This window comes from Heliangelus exortis, chromosome 3, assembly GCF_036169615.1.
Source record: "Heliangelus exortis chromosome 3, bHelExo1.hap1, whole genome shotgun sequence".
Classification (NCBI taxonomy): domain Eukaryota; kingdom Metazoa; phylum Chordata; class Aves; order Apodiformes; family Trochilidae; genus Heliangelus; species Heliangelus exortis.
This window is the reverse complement of record NC_092424.1, coordinates 113,164,928-113,177,443: the sequence shown is the minus strand read 5'-3', so window position 1 is coordinate 113,177,443 and position 12,516 is coordinate 113,164,928. Positions and strand designations below refer to the sequence as shown.

Sequence of the window (12,516 nt, the reverse complement as noted above, 5' to 3'; positions counted from 1 at the left end):
TCTGTGTCTGTGTGTCTGTGTCTGTGTGTGTGTGTCTGTGTGTCTGTGTGTGTGTCTGTGTGTCTGTGTCTGTGTGTCTGTGTCTGTGTGTGTCTGTGTGTGTGTGTGTGTAGGTGTGTGTTTTGGCAGAGCTGCAAAAAGTCAGCATTTACTGTGTGCTACAGAGCCCCCCCACTTCTGTCACATCAGAACAGCCCAGAAGGTGCAAGTCCCCATGAGGGAGCAGTTTGGTAGCACCAATTGGCACTTGTTGAATCTTCATAGAAGCCCAGACTGGTTTGGGTTGGAAGGGACCTTAAAGCTCATCCAGTTCCAACCCCCTGCATGGTCAGGGACCCTTCCCCCAGCCCAGGGGGCTCCAAGCCCCATCCAACCTGGGCTGAGACACTGCCAGGGATGGGGCAGCCACAGCTTCCTTGGGCAACCTGGGGCTCAAATTCAAGAATTTCTTCTCATGTCCAACCTCAATCTCCCCTCTTCCAGTTTTAACCCATTTCCCTTGTCCTCTCCCTACCCCCCCGTGTCCAAAGCCCTCCCCCAGCTTTCTTGGAGCCCCTTCAGATATTGGGAGGTTGCTCTGAGCTCACCTGGGAGCCTCCTCTTCTCCAGGCTGAACAACCCCAAGCCCTCAGCCTGGCTTCCCAGGGAGGTGCTCAGCCCTCTGAGCATTTGAGTGGCTCTGCTCTGGACACCTTCCAGGAGCTCTGTGTCCTTCTGCTGTTGGGGACTCCAGAACTGGACACACAACTCCAGGTGGGGTCTCAGCAGAGCAGAGCAGAGGGGGAGAATCCCCTCCCTCGACCAGAGGTTTTGAACAGCTTCTCCTGATCTAGACAGTTCTCTAAAAGTTGGGGGTTTAAGCTTGGTTTTTTGTTTGTTTGTTTTTTGTTTTTTGTTTTTTTGTTTGGTTTTGGGTTTGGGTTTTTTTATTTTGTTTTGGTTGCTTGGTGGGTTTTTTTGTTGGTTTGGGTTTGGGTTGTTTTTTTGTGGTGTTGTTTTGGTTTGGTTTCAAATGGCAGCTTGCTCAGGGCCAGAGACTGTTGTGACAGTACCTCTGAAATCTTTAAGCTGCTTGAATCACTCCAAGGAGCCAGGCAATAAAAGAGCCAGAATAAAATGTATCCCACAATGTCCTTCACTTCTGCTGACAACCGCAGTTTAAATTACTGGTGCAACCTTTTAGCGGAGCTGGCTTGTAAAAACTAATAAAAAAGAAAATGAAGTCATAACAGCCACTTGCCACAGCTTCTCTGATGGGGAGTGGGGAAAAGCTGCTTTTCTTTTTGGGTGAGCCCGTGCTGGTTTGCTATTACTGCTCTTAATATTTTATTTGTTCATTGCCATTGGTAGAGAACTGTAATTTTTGCATTATAGAAGTTATTCAGCCTTGGTTAGAAAAGGGGCTTTGTGTTTACCATAACGTAGCATTTATCCCATGAGCACCCTGATGCTTTTCAGTGCCTAGAATGATACTTTTTTAAAAAAAATACCAACCTCCTAAGAGCAGCCAGACAGAAAGGGCCTGGGAGTCTGGATTGCCAGGAAGCTGAAGAGGAGCCAGCAGTGTGCCCAGGTAGCCAAGAAGGCCAATGGCATCCTGGGCTGTGTCAGGAAGAGCGTGGCCAGCAGGTCCAGGGAAGGGATTCTGCCCCTGTGCTCAGCCCTGGGGAGGCCACAGCTTGAGTCCTGTGTCCAGTTCTGGGCCCCTCAGCTCAGGAAGGAGCTTGAGGTGCTGGAGCAGGTCCAGAGAAGAGCAAGGAGGCTGGGAAGGGATCCAGCACAAGTGCTGTGAGGAAGGGCTGAGGGAGCTGGGGGTGTTGAGGCTGGAGAAGAGGAGGCTCAGGGGAGACCTCATCACTCTCTCCAACTCCCTGAAAGGAGGTTGGAGCCAGGGGGGGTTGGGCTCTTTTCCCAGGCAACTCTCAGCAAGACAAGAGGGCACAAGAGGTCTCAAGTTGTGCCAGGGGAGGTTTAGGTTGGACATTAGAAAGAATTTCTTTCTGGAGAGGGTGCTCAGGCATTGGAATGGGCTGCCCAGGGAAGGGGTGGATTCTCCATCCCTGGAGATATTTCAAAAGAGCCTGGATGTGGCACTCAGTGCCATGGGCTGGGAACCACGGGGGGAGTGGATCAAGGGTTGGACTTGATGAGCTCTGAGCTCCCTTCCAACCCAGCCCATTCTGTGATTCTATGATTCTTGTGGCTGATGGGAATCCAAGCACCCAATTCCCCCGTGTGCTGAGTTCTCGGGTCCTTTGCCCCGAGTGCTGCTACGAGCTGCAGGGACCCAGAATAATTTGTGTTTGTTTAAGCAACGTGGGTTTAGATGTTATAAACCCTACGGATGCAAAGCTGGTGATTCAAATATTTCCAGACCTCAGAGAGAGCCAGCAAGAGCCACGCAGAGATGCTGGGTTCACGTGGCGTGGGTGAGCATTGGAGTGTGAGGTTTTGTAGGGCAGGTTGGGATGCAATCCTTGCTGTTGAGCAACAGCTTCACTTGTGATTTCTGGAGAACTCTGGAAGGAGTTTTGCAGTCCAGGGAGGAGCAAGGGATAGAGGGGTCATGGCCTTTAGTTCCTATTTCTGCAAACATCTTGTAGCCTTGTGCAGATGGAGAGGAGCCACGTCCTGCAGCCTGCCAAGAGAGGAGAGCTGTGTTGATGAGATGCTTCCTTTATTGTAGCCCAGAGATGCAGGCACTCGGGCAGCATTTTACTAGCACCAGGGAAAAGGATTTTTCTTTCTAAAGAAGCTGCCAGAGCCCAGCACCAGGTCCCTGCTGGCAGCAGAGCTGGGACTGTGTGTGAAAGGCTGTGAGTATGGAACACATTAGTAAGAGGAGGGGTGGGGAGAGGGAGGTTTGGGACACTCGGCTTCTGCTGGCAGCCAAAACTCTGAGTGTCCAAGAGGCTGTGTAGGAAGATGAAGGCAGGATGTGGATGGCTCCTGATGCACAGTGTTTTTTTGTTCTGGAACAAAAGGAAATGTCACCTCCAGCAAAGGCATCGCCTGCTGGGCGAGGGTCCTGCAGCCCTCGACTCCTGTTAGCAGAAGGTATTTTGTTTTGGTTCAGTTTCCCATGTGTTTGGCTGCTGAGATCAGGCTGTTTGCAGCAGAAGCCTGTCTGAGAGAGGTTTTGATCTGGGGGAAAAGCTGGATAAAAAAAAATCAGTGTGAGTTACTGGGCTTGAGGCTGGAACCAGCGGGTGGAGCTGGTGATGTGTCATGCAACAGGTCAGGCTGGATGGTTTGCAAGGGGTTCCTCTTTGACCTTGGCATTTGCAGAACAATATAGTCAATTATTTTATTTTTTATGGGCTCTGGGCGTTTGACTTGAGAGGTGTTGGTTGCCAGGTGTTGCAGTGCAAATGTTTCCTGTGCTGGGAGCTGAGAACTCCTTCAACCTGGCTTTGAGCTGATGGAGCACAGAACCAGTGACCCACATCTCATCCTGTTTAGCTGCAGAGGATTTGAAATATCCCATCTCCAGGTTGTCTCATTTAGAGGGAGGTAGCAGCAGCAGTGTTTGCAAAGCATGCTGATCATTTACCTCTGCTGCTCTGGTTGAATATCCTCATCCTATGAGGTTGAATATCCTCATCCCCAGCTTCAGGCACTGGGCCAGAGTTTGGGGGAGTGTTGGTATCTCAGCAAGGCAGTGGTGGGGCTGACAACCAAGAGCATTTCTTGCATCCTTTTTATGGACCTGGCTGTCCCTGTAAGTCTGAATAATGCCCCAATAAACCAAAGCATCAAATTCAGATGGGGGGAGGGAGCTCAGAGATAATTTGGTGGTCCTGAAGTGGAAGCAGCTCAGGACCAGGAGTCCAAGGTCATCAAAACTTTGCTTGGGGACTTCTGGCCAGTTTGGTTTTAATCACAGGAGCCTTGCACTCCCTTTGTGAGTCTCTGCTGTGCTGGGGAATATTCAGGAGCTGAGGATTTGCCTCATTGCTCCAGGCATCAGAACACCCACAGAAGTGTCCTGTGTGTTGGGTTTGATACCCTCCAGCCTCTGATACCCCTCAGCAGCCCAGAGCTTTAGTGCCACCTACACTGTGAATCTCTCACCCTTGAGATGGTCTGGAAGGAGTGGTTTTGGTCTGGAAGGAGTGTTTTTAGCCAGTGTTCTACCAGGCAGCATCCCTTGCGTGATGCCTCAAGGCAATGGGCAATATGTTTCTTATGTTCTTAAGTTACAATATGTTTCTTATGTTCTTTACACCAAAAAAAAAGTGGGTTTTTTTGTGTTTTTATTCTAAACAGGAAAAGAACCCTTGAGATCAACGCTGGGAGGAAGAAGAAAAATAGTGAAGGATTTGAAGTGTGATGCAGGACAGGTCTGAGCCAAGGAGCTGAGACAGGTAAAGCACAAACAAGCCCTGCAGTGTCACTCTGCTCCACATCTGGCATTTGGTTGCTTCTTCTCCTGATGCTTTTTAAGACAGGCTACCAGAATATCTCTGCACTCCTCTTGCAACACTCTCCCTTCTTCCCATGGTCAAGTTGAAGTGATGGTGAGAGAAGCTTGGAAAAGTTGGGCAGTACCAGCACAGTGACACAGAGTCAGAAGCAAGCTCCTTACATTTTTTTTTTTTTTGCAACTGACTCTTTTATTTAATCATCTAGTATTTGCTGAAAGTTTTAGCCAAATTTAGTTGGCAGAACTCCAGGCAGAGAAGTGGCATTTCACAATATTCCAGTCTTAAAATTTGGGTTTTAAAAGCAGTGCTGGATGTCACTGATGGTGTGAGTTTGCTGGGCTGGTATCTGGGTGCCTGGGGATCCAAATCCCTGCACACAGCTCCGTGGGGAGAGGTGATCTCCAAGACTGCATCCATAATCAGAACATTTTTCTTCTTTAGCATCAATTATTGGGCAGATTCTTGCCTCAAAAAGTTTTGTAACCAAGGTGACTTCACCATGTAAGGATCAGTCCCTGGGCTGCTGGTGCACAGCTGGTGCAGGGATGTGTGGCTGAGGCCAGGGATTGCTGCCAGCAGCACATTTCTCTTTTTCCAGTTTCCTTCTCACTCTCAGCCAGAGAATAAGATTTTGTGCTGTGAGCTGAGCTCCTTCAGGCAGACTCCAGAGCTTTGTCAGAGCTGTTGTTAAATTTGAGCAAAGGTGTGAAGCCTGAAGCAAAGTGGCTGGAGCATGGATGCAGGGACATCATGAAGCAGTTGCATCCTGTGCAAAGCTACTCTGGCAGCTGGAGTTTTTGAGTGGAGGTAGCATGTGGATCACTCCTGGGAGCTGCCACAGTTTTTCCAGTTGGGATTTGGCTGCCAGATCAAACTGCAGCTCTTAAGAAAACTTGGATGAAGTGTGATGGCCCATGCTACAGTAAGAAGCAGGCTAGGTGCTCTCAAGTTCCCTTTTGGCCTTGAACTCTACAAATCTGTGAAAAAAAAGTCACAGCTGCCTCTCTGATGGCTCATGACCAGTTCAAGCCCCTGTTTTGACTCACTGTCAAAAGATTTCTCCAGGAGCTCTGTGTCCTTGTTTGTCATGTTTGGAGCATCTGCTCCGTATGTACTTGGGTTGAACAACTTCCAGCAGGCTTAGCAACTGTGCTGGTGATTTCCTTCAGGAAATACAACCATGCAGGATAGCATTTAGCTTCTGGCAGTGTGGCAATCAAGCCATAATGTCACTCATCAGTTGATTTTTTTTATTTATATTTTGAAAACCTGTTAGCTATTTCCCCACCCCAACCACATATCTGTACATCTAGGTTCTGTTTTTTTTTTTTCTCCTGCCTTGTTCCAGTGAAAAAGAGTTTTTTAAAAATTTTTTTTTCCAGAACAGCCCTTGAGCTCCTGTGAGAACCTGCTGACTTTGAGCTGAAAAGATCTCACATCTCTGAGGCCAGGCTTTGGTCTTCCATCTTGCCTCAAAATTAAATTGGATGATTCTTTTTCTCTTAAAAAGGCAGAAAATAAGCATGCTGGATAAGGGAACCACTCTTAACTAAAGCAGAAGAGAATGCCAACGTGCAGAATTTTAGGTTAAAATCTGGTTGTTTAGCAAAGGCTTTCTTTTCAAGCACCTGGCATGTTGTGTAGTAAGTGTTTCATAGAGATAAATACTTCCTTTTAAAGCAGTGCTGTTGCCTGGCTGGGGTCCAGCCCATGATCCTACATGAAAGATTTTTTTTTTTTCCTTTTTGGTGTTTAAAGCACTACATTACCATGGTGGCTAGGAATGGTTGTTCTGATCCCTAATTTCCTGCAGATCTGCTGATAGCAAGGTCTGGCTCAAGCAGAGTTTGACATGGGCCAACTCCTGAGCTTGGTCTTTGTGCTGAATTTCACTGCAGGCAGGAGCCTTGGTCACTGCCATTACTGCCTTGTTGCTCAGTTGGTGTTGTCAGGAACAAATGCTAAAAGAGAGGCCCAGGACACCTCAAATTCAACATTTAGGCTTTACATCTGCCTCAGTCTCTGCATTTTGTTTTTCTTGCTGCACAAGAAAAACTTGCTCTTGGGCTCTAGCACACACACTGAGTGAGAAAGGCTTTCCTTGGACATGGCTATCATACAATCCCAGACTGGTTTGGGTGGGAAAACATCAAAGCTCCCCAGTGCCCCCCCTGCCATGGTCAGGGACCCCTCCCCCAGCCCAGGGTGCTCCAAGCCCCATCCAACCTGGGCTGAGACACTGCCAGGGATGGGGCAGCCACAGCTTCCTTGGGCAACCTGGGCAACCAGGGGCTCAGCACCCTCACCCCAAGGAATTCCTCCCTCACATCTCAGCCCCAGCTCCCCTCTCCCAGCTCCAAACCCTTCCCCCTTGTCCTATCCCACTCCAGCCCAGCCAGGACATCACCTTATTCCAGGCCACCACTAACCCATGTCCCACACCTGAGAATCACAGAATGCTCATGGCTGGAAAGGACCTCTGAGATCACCAAGTCCAACCAAACAATTTCTCCCTCCCTCCCTCCCTCCCTCCCTCCCTGCCCAAGATCTCCTCTCCATCTCCCCTCTCCCAGCTGCAAACCCTTCCCCCTCGCAGGGTCCCATCCCTCCAGGCCCTTGTCCCAAGTCCCTCCCCAGCTTTCCTGGAGCCCCTTCAGGCACTGGAAGGTGCTCTAAGGTCTCCCCGTTGCAGCCTTCTCTTCTCCAGCCTCAACACCCCCAGCTCTTCATAGAAGAGCTCCTCCAGCCCTCTCATCATGGCCTCCTCTGGAAATGCTCCAGGAGCTCCAAGTATCTAATACTTAACTCCTAATATCAGCCTGTGGAGCAGTAGTAAATGTGTCCAGCAGTTGCTGTGCATATCAAAGGCCTTAAAAGTCCTGTTATGCCTGATGCTATGGTGATGAATATGAAGTGTTAAAGCCCACACTGAAGATGAGCAGTGCACCTTGAGAGGAGATGCAGACAGCTGTCTGGCATATATCTTTAGCTGCCATACACATATATATATATATATATCTATCTATATGTATCTATTTATATGTGTGTATGGAGCCAAATAAATATGTAAGAGCTATTATATGCCAGCTCTCCTCCATCGAGCCCCACTTAGTCCCAATTTATGCAGTTATTGCTACAGCTGTGTGTTTGGAAGGGCAGAGGTAATAGATGGAAGACCTTTAATATGCAGGGACCCTCCTGTTGAAAAACAGCTCCTCTGAGCAAGGTGACCTTGGCTCTGCTTCTGACTTCTGCTTCCAATGTGGTGGGAAGGAGATGCTGAGCAGGGCAGGGAAGGTTTGGGCAGATGCCAGCAGCATCACAGAATTGTCATGGTTGGAAAAGATCTCTGAGACCACCATGTCCAACTCTGAATATCCCCCCCCCCCCCCAATAAAAAAATAAATATCAATATCTGTATCACCCACTCGTGCATGTCCTGAAGTCCCTCATCTACACAGCTTTTAAATATCTCTAGGGATGGGGACTCCACCAGCTCCCTTGGCAGCCCATTCCAATACTTGACTGCTCTCCCAGTAAAGAAATCCTTCCTCAGATCTGGTCTAAACCACCCATGGTGCAATTTCAGGCCAGAAAATGAAGCACAGGTTGGGTTGGTGGAGTTTTAACCACAAGTGAGGTCATCAGGCTGCCTGTGGGTGCTCTTCCAAACTTGTATGTATTGAATGGTGTGTGTGCCTCTATTTTATTTTATTTTTTTAATCTCCAGTGTTGGTTCAGCATACTGGGGAGAAAACCAGTTTTCTTAGCTGCTTCCAAACAGCAAATGATTTTGCCTGCAGTGCAGGCAGCAGCTCAGCCAGCCCATACAGGCATGGTGAAAGTTTCACATGGTGTTTTGCAAGCCATTCTCATCAAACTCTTCATTTTCAGAAACCCTTTCTTGCAGAGTTTTACAGGCCATGGTGCATGTGCACAATGTGTGTTTATACCCCCTTTTTCTGGAAAAAAAAGCCCTCTAGAAAGTCAGCTGAAATTGCAGGGTGGCATTTCCTGGCTTGCCTGTGTGCAGTAAGTCCCTGCAGCTCAGGTTATGACACAGGGACAGGTAAGACACTGACTCTTCTCTTGTTCTGTCCCCACTTCTCCTGCTCTTTTTTTCAGCAGAGAAAACTCATGTATCGACCTTTTCCCACAAACTCCTGCTCTGAGCCAGCAATAAAGTAGGAAAATGTTTTTTCCCAAATCTAATTTGAAACATGATGACTGGACCATTCTTCAACAGCTTCCAACTTAACAATAAAGAAACTTCACAGAGTGCTTGGCAGGAGCCTCTGTACATAATTTAGATCATAATCAGATGCATTAACACATTTTATATGGATCTCGTGGGGGCCAAAAAGATGAGGTGTGCTGGGTAATTTCTTTCCAGATTTCTTTACCTGATTGTTTATTACTCTTGGGGACTTCATTTGTGGTCCAAATGTCACCAGCAGAATCCTAGTGCTTCATGTGCCTGCATTTAGAGTAGCTGGGAGCAAGGCTTCAGAGAACCTGCCTGACAAGGTATCAGCAGTTTTTCCAGCTGTGTCTGTCAAAGGGAGGATGGAGAGGACTTGGGGATGGAGAGAGGTGAGAGGAACACAAGCAAAGACCCAATTCTCCAAACTCCTGAGCTTCCCCTGTGCCTGCAGCTCAGTGGGAGGGAAGGTGCTGAGAGGGTTTCCTGCTGAGTACAATCAGGAGTGCTACGTTTAGAGGACTGCACGGGGGAAACTCTCCCTCCCCCCCTTTTCATTTCAGCTGTTCAACATAAGCAGCTCTAATTTTATAAAGCTTCTGCAAGCTTTCCATGCTCTGTGCAAAGAAACAATCACCTCCCATCCCTCATGTTGCTTCATTGTTTTGCCACAAATCCACCCATGCCAAAAGCATCTGTCTGAAATCTCTTCTTTGACAGAAAATCCTGTTGCTGCTTTGATAAATGATGTTTTGGATTTCTTTCTGCTCTGCTGGTTTATATTATCCCCTCAAAAGGTGGGAAGTGAAGTTCCCCGTTGTCTCAAATATCTCCTTGCTGGCTGTTGAAGTAATAACCCTTCCCATGTCTTTCAGGGGTATTTATTTGTTTTTAGAATATCTGAGCTAGTGTAACAGCAGGGTTCCCAACCCTTCCCCAGCTGGGGGCTGCCAAGGACAGGCTCTGCTCCAAGATGCACAGCTCAAGGTTGGGACCCTGGTCACCAGGACATGATGTGGAGCTCCTGGGCACTGGGAATCACTTGCCCAGAGTGTGGCCTTGGCTGGCAACCACTGTCCCAGATGGTCCCTGACTATGGGCCAGAAAGCAGCTTAACCAGGAACCAAACCCTCAAGGCAGGTCAGATGTGGCCACAGTGTTCAGGAAGGTGAGAAAGTGTTAAGAACATGAAAGGGGCTGGGTTACCTGTGCTGGTGCCTGCAGCCTGTACCAAAACCACAGACCCCCTCTTTCTGCTCTTCCCAGTGATAATGACAGTGCAAACCACCCCTGGCTGGGAAGGTTCTGTTGGTGTTCTACTGGTACAAAGCAAAAGAGTGCTGTGGGTGCTGTGCACATCCTGCATGCCAGCTCTGCCAACTAAAACCCAGTGGCCAAAACAGGTTTGAGTGCAGAAAGGTCCTTTGGAGGCAAGAGGAGAAGCACTGATTTCTGTTTTCCTGTTTCTTTTTTGTTTTGTTCCCTTTTCCCCTTTTCCCTTCCCCCTTCTCCCTTTCCCCTTCCCCCTTCCCCCTTCTCCCTTTCTCCTTCCCCCTTCCCTCTTTCCCCTTTCCCTTTCCCTTCTTCTTCTCCTCCTTCTTCTCCTTCTTCTCCTTCTTCTCCTTCTTCTCCTCCTCTTCTTTCTCTCTTTCTCTTTCTCTTTCTCTTTCTCTTTCTCTTTCTCTTTCTCTTTCTCTTTCTTTCTCTTTCTCTCTTTCTCTTTTCTCTCTCTCTTTCTCTTTTTCTCTTTTTTTTTCCTCTTTTTCTCTTTTTTTTCTCTTTCTCTTTCTCTCTTTCTCTCTTTCTCTCTTTCTCTCTCTCTTTCTTTCTCTCTTTCTCTTCTCTTTCCCCTGTAATAGTTCTTCATCAACAACCTTTTCCCAGCTGATGATGCAGCAGCATCCCAGGTTAGCTAAGATTTTAAAGTGACTTTTACAACAGAGCTTGATGAGGATGAAGAAATGAGTATCTTTAAAAATCAGAGTTGTTGGGTTTCCATTTTGTGTGCCAGGCAAGTCCCCTGTGCCACCAGCACTTTGTGCTGTTGAAATGTTGATGGGGAGAAAGGAGAGGGTGAAGAGCTGGGTCACCCCTCACTTCTCCCCCCCACACACACACCTGCCTTTGCCAGGGTTTTCCAGTGAAGTACCAAGGAGTGGCATCACTTGCAGGATATTCTGCCCCAAGGTATAAAAGTTATGGGTGTTGGGCTCTCCTGAATAACCCCTTTTCCCTCCATCTGCTTATTTTGAATCCTGAGAGCATCAGAGTGAGCTGATGCAGGCTCTGAGGGGTTTGTGCAAGCAGAGCAGGTGGGCATACATGGGAGGGAGAAACTATCCCTATTCCCTTTGCTATTTATAATCATTTCACAAGCAGTTTTCTTGCTTCCAGTGCCCAGATTACCAGCTGTGAGTGCTGTATTCTCCTTAGGTCAGCAGCATGGACAACACCTGACTTGTCTTGACAAGCCTGGGGCTCATCAGTTCACTCTCTCCAACTCCCTGAAAGGAGGTTGGAGCCAGGGGGGGGTTGGGCTCTTTTCCCAGGCAACTCTCAGCAAGACAAGAGGGCACAAGAGGTCTCAAGTTGTGCCAGGGGAGGTTTAGGTTGGACATTAGAAAGAATTTCTTTCTGGAGAGGGTGATCAGGCATTGGAATGGGCTGCCCAGGGAAGGGGTGGATTCTCCATCCCTGGAGATATTTCAAAAGAGCCTGGATGTGGCACTCAGTGCCATGGGCTGGGAACCACGGGGGGAGTGGATCAAGGGTTGGACTTGATGAGCTCTGAGGTCCCTTCCAACCCAGCCCATTCTATGATTCTATGATGAAATTAGCAGAGTGGCACCCTGAGCAGCATTGCTCTGCTCCCCCCCTGCTTTGGCTGGGATTTGGACAGGCTTGGATGGGCTGGGGGAGGGTTCTGAGCTTGGGAGAAGGAATGTTTGGTTTCATTTCTGTTTAAAAGCTGCTTGGGCTGAGCTTCAGAATTATTGGTGTTCCACCTTTCTCTGTACCAAAACATTGATGCTGTTCAAACAATTTCTCAGCTAAAACTATGGGGTTGCCTCTCACTAAAGCTCTGTTTGTTTTGCCTTGATGTTTTGTCAAGCCTCAGAAGATAGCCTTATGTTTCTGGAGAGGGATGTGATGTTTCTGGAGGGGGATGTGATGTTTCTGGGGGGGATGTGCTGCTGCCTCCAGTGAGTTGGAAGCACCATGTTGTGTCTGTGTGGTGCAGGACCCGTGCAGCCTTCTCTACATCTTGAACACATTGCTTAGCTGGGTAAGAATTTTGTTTGCTGAAGCCCTACCAGGTGCTGATCTGTTCCTGATAGTGTATAATTTGGGTTAGTCCATTACAGCTCACTTCACTTAAAACTCTTCTGATGGTTGGAAATTGGAAGAGAGTTTTTTTTTTTTTCCTTTCTGTACCGGGCAGTAGAATGCTGGGTGTTGTGGATGTGTGTGGTTGCCCTCCACTGGTTGATACTGGAATAACCTCCCTGTGTCACAGACTTCTTCTGAGAACTGGACAGTGTGACTGCTCACTCTTCATCTGCAAAACCACCCTGGTCTAGAGGCAGCTTCTGAGCTGAGGAGGAATTCCCCAATCTGGAAGGATGCACAGAAGCCAAATCTATCACTTAACACAGCCAAGGCTTGCAGAGGGGTTGCAGGTGGTAATCAGGGCTTGAAAAGGCTGTAAAAAACCACCAAGATGTGGCTCTGAGAAATCTGAGTCATCAAGGTCTGGTAACCCCATAGCATCTCACATCTCAAACCAGGCAGCACAACCCTTGCCTCCTGCTCTGTGGAGCAGCAGAGGCTCGAGTTATGCATCAGGCTGAGAATTATGAGACAGCCTTAATGACTTAAAAATCATTT

At 48.1% G+C, this 12,516-nt stretch overlaps 1 protein-coding gene across 10 annotated transcripts in view; it reads left to right on the top strand.

Moving 5' to 3' along the window:
• The window catches only part of EXTL3 (exostosin like glycosyltransferase 3), a 155,426-nt gene that overhangs the window by 78,401 nt on the left and 64,509 nt on the right, over positions 1-12,516 (top strand). For 7 of the 10 annotated variants that reach the window (XM_071742254.1, XM_071742247.1, XM_071742245.1 and 4 more), the window contains one exon: positions 4,270-4,367. The exons of the other annotated variants lie outside the window; for them this stretch is intronic. The gene's annotated coding sequence lies outside the window, so the exon portion shown is untranslated. The remainder of the gene's footprint in view (positions 1-4,269; positions 4,368-12,516) is intronic. 10 annotated transcript variants of the gene reach the window in all.